We start from the raw sequence: 6,604 nt of genomic DNA on the forward strand, positions 1-6,604 counted from the left end.
GTCTCCTGCCTCATCAGCGTGGGCTGTGGAGCGAAGAATGGTACAACATGCAGACCTCTCTCCCCTCCAGCATAACAATCAACTTCTCTGGACGTGCGGCACGAGAGAGTCAAGACTCTTATAAACCACTACGCTTGTTTGTTGCTTTTTTCTGTAGCATATCCTGGCCTCGCTGGCTGATAGATACAAAGTGACAGATTGTTTTCCAGATGGTTATGCCAATTTACATGCCTGTCCTCAGTGATTGGGGGTGTCTGTCTTACTCTATCCTTACTTGCCTGGAATAGTGTCATCGAAATTTATTGAAAATATCGGATCAGTTTAAAGGGTGAAAAGGAATCTTGTTTTAATTTCCATTTCTTTGATTAGCAGGGAGGCAGACCGTAAGGGTAGTGGTCTTTGTTTTCTTTCCCTGGTCACTGTTTTTCTGCACCTACTATGTGTTGGAGATGATGAGTAAGACAGTTTCTGAGGAGTTCTGCCTGGTCCGACCAGGAGCAAGTCAAGGGCAAGCATGCAAAGGAGGGGGAAGGAAGTTCCCATGGAGGGCGGAAGTGCGCCGTGGGAGGTTCTGTGCTGAGGAAGAGCAGCTCCAGGGGCTGGCTCTTTGAGGGCATGTGGGGGGCAGGTGGGGGCATTTGGGGGGCAGGTGGGGGCAGATGGGGGGCAAATGGGGAGAAGGTGGGGGAAAATGGGGGCAAGTGAGGGCAGGGGGCAGGTGGGGGTGGGTGGGGGGCAAGTGGGGGGCAGAGCACGGCTCCTGAAGCCCGGAGGCCCCCAGCGGGCTCCTGTGCAGTTGTCTGCTCACACCCTGCCTGTTCCAGTCCCCGAGCCGGCAGGTGGGCAGGGGCCTGCCGGGGGTCCCTGTGCAGCCCTGCTCCCGCTCGGCCAGTGCTCCCAGTGCCCGGCTCTGCCTCCCGACAGCCGCGCTGAGGACCGTCCATCCCGCAGTTCATCGTCCCCAAGCTTATGTAAGCCTTCGCTGGGGTGCGTCTTTGGTCCAGGTCTTTAAAAGTAAGCTGCTTACATAACTGTTTCAACAGCACATTTGAATTAATTTCCAGTATAACCTTTGCTTGAGAGTGAAGTCATTGCAGACCAGTGGGGAGTCGGGGGTGGGCTCCAGGGAGAGCACCCACCCCCGACCCCCGTGCCCACACCCCGTCCCCGGCCTGGCGAAGTGCTGGGGTCCCAGGGGGTGATGCTAAGTGGTAGTGGTTCTGAGGGGGCGGCTCAGGATTCCAAATTTCCCTCCGCCTTTGTGCCGTTGTTCAGGTAAAGTGCTCCAGCCTGTGGAAAGAGCCCGATCACGCAGGGGCCTTCGCCACGAGGCTGATAGATGCAGAGGAGACGCTGCTGGGCCGTGAAGGAGCAGGAGACGGGGAGCAGCCTGCTCGTTACAGGAGGCGGGTGGGGCTGGGGCAGGGCGGTCAGGCGCAGCAGGGACCTGCCGCCGGGGCCGTGGCGCCTCTCCTGGGGGGCAGCGGGGCATCAGAGAGGGTCTCCCTCCATGAGGGTCTCTCCCAAGGCAGGACCCTGGCGGGGAGGGAGCACAGGAAGGATGACGGGGAGCACTGAGAGCACCTGGCTGTCTCTTCAGTACCGGTCACAACTGCCCACCCCCCGCGCCCCCTCAAGCCCACAGGTGTTACTTCTCAGACCTGACGGACTGGGGTCCTTCCTGGAGCCGGGGACCACCTGAGAGCTGGGGTCCTTGCAGGGCCCATGGAGCTTGGGGACCAGCGGCCCTCCCCCTGCAGCGTGGCATACCCCAGCCTGCAGGGAACTGAAGCCTGGTCCGTGCACCCCAAGGGGGCACGGCATCTCCGGGGTCCTCTATGCCCAGAGCCGGCCCGGGGGCCACGGCACCTCCGTGAAGGAAGATGTGGGCCTTCAAATGTCTTGTGCAGACAGGCAGGTTCGGGCCTGTGAGGAAGCTGCCCCTGGCAGCCGCTGCTTGGGCCTCTAAGGCTGAAGCGTGGAGTCACACCTTGTTCTGGAAACTTTCTTGGTCCCATTGGACAAGTGGGCGCTTTGAATTGCTTCATTACCCACGAGACTCCTCCAGGAAGCCCAGCCCCTGACAAGCGGTTGGACGGCCAGGGGGCTTCTTCCTGCTCCTCCTAGCAGTACCTCTGGTCCCCCCCCACCCGCCCCGTCACCTGTGCACGTGAAAGGCCCAGGCAGAAACACGGGCCAGATGCCTGGCTTGTGCGGCCTGGTAGGGGCTCCATCCCAAGAGGAGGGGGGAGGGCAGGGAGGCGGAGAGGTCAGTGGACACCAGCACTTGGAGCTGATGGGAGACTGAGGTTGGAGGCCGCAGGGACGTGCCGAAATCTGGGAATTTCAGGGGATTTCTGGACGCGCCCGGGCCCGAGAGAGGCTCCGGGGTCCGGTTCTGCAGGCTGGCCGGAGCAGACGAGGGCCCAGGAAGCCCCCACCCCAGCTGGAGGGGGCACAGGAGACAGAGAGCCAGCAAGGTCCCCACCCCTCTGCAAGGAGAGGCAGCAAGGAGTCTGACAGTTTGCGTTTTAAAAAAATCTCTTTCTCTCTCTAAAACCTCAAACCAAAGCCGTCAGAAAGCAATCCAGTGAGAGCTCAGTCCCTAGACAAACACGCGTTTGGCAGGATGGACCACATCCGGGGAGGCACAGGGCGGGGTGCTCTCTGTGTCCCCCGCCAGCCCCAGGCTGCTCCGCCGGAGGGGGAGGAGATGGGGGGCTGTCTGCTCCGGAACTTTGTTCTCCGTTCATTACCCAGCCTGTGTATGTGGGGTGCGGCGAGGGGAGCCCGTCACGCCAGTGGCAAAACTCCCTGAGGTTACTGAACCCCAGGCCGCCTCCGGTGACTGTGGTCCTTGCAGCTGGGACAGTCGCTGACGGGAGCATTCACCCAAGGCAGAGGCCAACAGCCGGGACCTGTCCAGGTCACAGAGGGCGGTGACAGCAGGGGCAGAGCTCGCTGGGGCCGGAGAGGGGTCCTGGGGCCCTCGGCCGGCCGTCAGGGGGGCCGGGAGAGCTCCTGGGATCGGCCTGCCTCCCCCGCTTCCTCCAGGTCGGCTCCCAGACAAGATACCTCGGTTCTCAGCGCCGGGTCCCTCCCTCCTGACGCCTACTGGGCGCTCCGTGCGCGTGCCACTCTGTATGGTGACACCGACAGTGCCGGGGCCGACGCAGGGCATCCAGCGGGGACCCACACCAGCCAGCTCTCGGGGGCCCCTCCTGCGTTCCTGCCTTCACCCACCCACTCACTCGTCATGTCACGTGTTCCCAGTTGTCTCCAGTGCGCCAGCCGTGGCGGGGAAGAGTGACGGCTTCCGGGTGGCACTTTCCGGGACTCTGGGATTCGGCCCAAGAGCCTGGGTCTCTGCGTCCTCAGGAGCAGCTCGCCGTGACTCCTGCCCTCGCTCCCTCCCTCTTTCCCTGACTCCGTCTCCCCCTCCCTCTCCCTTCCCTTTGTCCAGTCATTTGTGAGCACGTCCGGTGGACCACATGCTCTTCTAGGCCCAAGGGACCCAGCAGATGATGGAATAAGACAAAGTGCCCAGTGGCTTCTACCAGGAGGGCCGGAGCCGGGGGGCAGGGGCCCTGTGTGGCCGCCCCCACGGAGCCTGGACCCCCGGGGCACAGCCTGGGCTCAGGCTCCCACAGCATTTTCCTGCTGCAGGGCTGGGTGAGGCGGAGCCCTGGCAGCAGGAACCCCCACACACCCAGGTCTCCAGGGCTGGTGCACAGAACGGAACAGGGACTTTTGGACTCGGGGATGTTTGTGAGCTGGGATGGGGGCACTTCGTGGTCCCGCTCTAGGGACGCCATTCTGTGGGTCAGCGGTGGCGCCCAGGAACCTGGTTTTCAGGAAGCACCCACCCCACCCCTCCTCCCTGAAGCAGTTCTGTCTGATGCACGAGGCCCCCTGACCCCAGCCTGGGGGCTGGCTAGACACAGCGTGGACCGAATCCTAGCCTGCTGTTCACTTCTGGACCGTGGGACCTTGGACGACTCCCTGGAGGCCCTGAGTGGGGGGAGCCGGAGGGGAGCGGCCGCTGGCAGACTTGGGGGAGCCCAGCAGTGTGCGGTCGGGTCGGGAGCCCTGCTGCTGGCCTGCTCGCGGCCCCTCTCTCTGGCCCCCAGGACCCGGCTCTCGCCTGCCTCCCCGTTGGGCGGGACGATGCGGGCGGACAGACGGAGGCGCTCAGGACGGAGGCGCTCAGGAGCGAGAGGTGCTCGTCCTGCGTTACTGTTCATCGTTCGTGCAGCCTCGTCTCGGTTTCCGGCTGCTGACGAGGGATGATGGATGTGCGCAGAGGGGTCATGATCTCACAGTTCGTGGGTTCGAGCCCCGCGTCGGGCTCTGTGCTGACAGCTCAGAGCCTGGAGCCTGCTTTGGATTCTGTGTCTCCCTCTCTCTCTGCCCTTCCCCTGCTCTCTCTCAAAAATAAATAAAACATTAAAAAAATTAAAAAAAAGTATGTGAGACACGTCTCTAGCTGTCACTGATAGGGATAGTTTCTATCAGTGGAATCCTGGCTGGGACATCTTTTCAGTTGCCAGTGATAAAAATCCCACCACCTGGTGGAAGAGAAGCCTTCATGCGGGGCTCACACAGAGTCCCCCAGGGCCACCTTGTCCCCTTTTTGCTTTTCCTGCCCCTCCTCCATCGTCTCCGTGGCTGCGGCCTCATGGTGGCATGATGGCTGCGGCGGCTCCGGCTGTGCCCTCTCAGCCTCTCTCCCAGCGGGCCCTGCAATCCCGAGGCGTCTGCAGGCTCAGCTGGGATCACGGGACCATGCACTGTGGCCGGAGAGTCGCACACATCTGCAGCCAGCGTCCACAAGCTGCCCTCGCTGTCTAGGACCGGGGCAGGCGGCCACAGAGCTGTCGTCCAAAGGGAGGCGGAGGGAACCGGGCAGGGAACGGACGGCAGCAGGCACTGTGCGGGGCCACCAACCAAGAAAGACCCATGCCCACCGGACGAGCACGTCCCCTGGGCTTCCCCCCCAACCCACGTCCACCACTGTCCACGCCCCAGCCCCCCACCGTCCCTTCCCTTAAGCCCTCTTCAGTCCGATCCCACAGGGCCTGTAGCCGATCTAGACCCAAAAGTGAAATTTCAAACACCATTTAGTGAAGATTTGATCGTCATGAGTTCAGTGGTCCCACATTAATTGTTTAAGGACGTTTAATGAAATTCAATCAGTCCATCCAAACACACCGCGGCGAGACACCTCCGGACGCCCGGCCGGCCCAAAGCGAGGACACAGGTGGGGAGCAGCGTGTGGGTGTGTGTGTGGGTTTCTGGGTGTGTTCCTCCCTCCTGAAGAGACCCAGGCGCGCCCCACCCCCGCCCCACCTCCGCCCATCATGCTGCCCCTCTGGCCCTTCCCTCCACTTCCCCAGGCCTGGGCGGGGCTCCGGGCTCCCTGAGAGCGCCAGGTCCCCCCTCCTGTCCGCTTAGCAGTTGTGCCCTCCTGAGAGCGGCAAGGTCAGAGGCCAGGGTGGGATGGGACCTCCCCGGGCCACACTAGCTCCCCTGGGCTGCTGCTTCTGATCCCAGGACTTTGTTTGCTCTGACTAAATGCCCTTCCCTCCCCGCTCCTGGAGCTGAGCTCACTGCAGCGAAGGGGGGAGTCCCTGGGGCCCGACAGCCTCTGTCCCTGAGCAGCGAGGTGGCTTTGGGTGAGTGATTTTAACCCATTAAGTGGTCCGTCACCACAACCTGGGTGCAGAACATCAGCCGCTTCGGGCTCAGACACATTCAGGGTGTGCGCGCGCTGGCCCCGGGCCCGCGGGCCATGCTGGCTGTTATTATTGTTACAATTAGATCTGTGACACTTATTATTTCAGCCCTAATGATGGGCGGGCACCTCGCCAAGTTCTGGGCATGCAGTGACAAACGCGGTCTTCGCCCGATTACAGGTCAGTGGGGCACTGGCTTCTGTCCCCGTCTTGCTGCAAATGGGGTAAAGACAGACACTGGGTGTGGTAAGAGGGTGGAGTTGGGGGGACGTGTCCAGGTGCCCTGAGAGCCCAGGTGGGGCCCCTGTCTTGTGGAGGAGGGAAGTCAGGGTGGGCTTCCTGAAGGAGGCATCGCTGAACATCCTGGCCCAAGAAACCGCCTCTCCCTCGTCCTCGCTGGGGAGGCAGCTGTGGCTCCCTTGGCAACGGTCTGAGGCTGTCGGAGCTCAGGGTCTTCTGAAATTACCCCTGGGTCAGCTCACTCAGGGCCGTGGAGCCCCTCAAGCTGTGACCTGATTTCCTGGGGGACGCCGAGGCCGGCCCCCCTCTGCTCCACCTGCCGAGAAGGTTTTTAAACGGAAGTTGGGCTTTGAGGCACGCTTCAGCTTGTCTTGGCTCAAGGCTGAGCTGTCCGCTGGGGTTTGGGTCCCGGGCAGTCGAGGCTGCTCAGCGAGGGGTCCCGTCCACCCCTCACTGCGGTGGCCGGGGTCCCCCAGGGGCTCACTCGGGGCTCATGTGCTTCTCTGTTGTTTTTGTTCGAACCTGTATTTATACCGCGGTGCCCAGTGGAAGGTTCCGAAAACAAGGCGGCAGCAGTGGCACCTCTGGTGGGCGCCTTCGTCTTCCCGGTGGCCCAGCCGCTCCTCACG

The sequence above is a fragment of the Suricata suricatta genome, chromosome 8 (genome assembly GCF_006229205.1).
Source record: "Suricata suricatta isolate VVHF042 chromosome 8, meerkat_22Aug2017_6uvM2_HiC, whole genome shotgun sequence".
NCBI lineage: Eukaryota > Metazoa > Chordata > Mammalia > Carnivora > Herpestidae > Suricata > Suricata suricatta.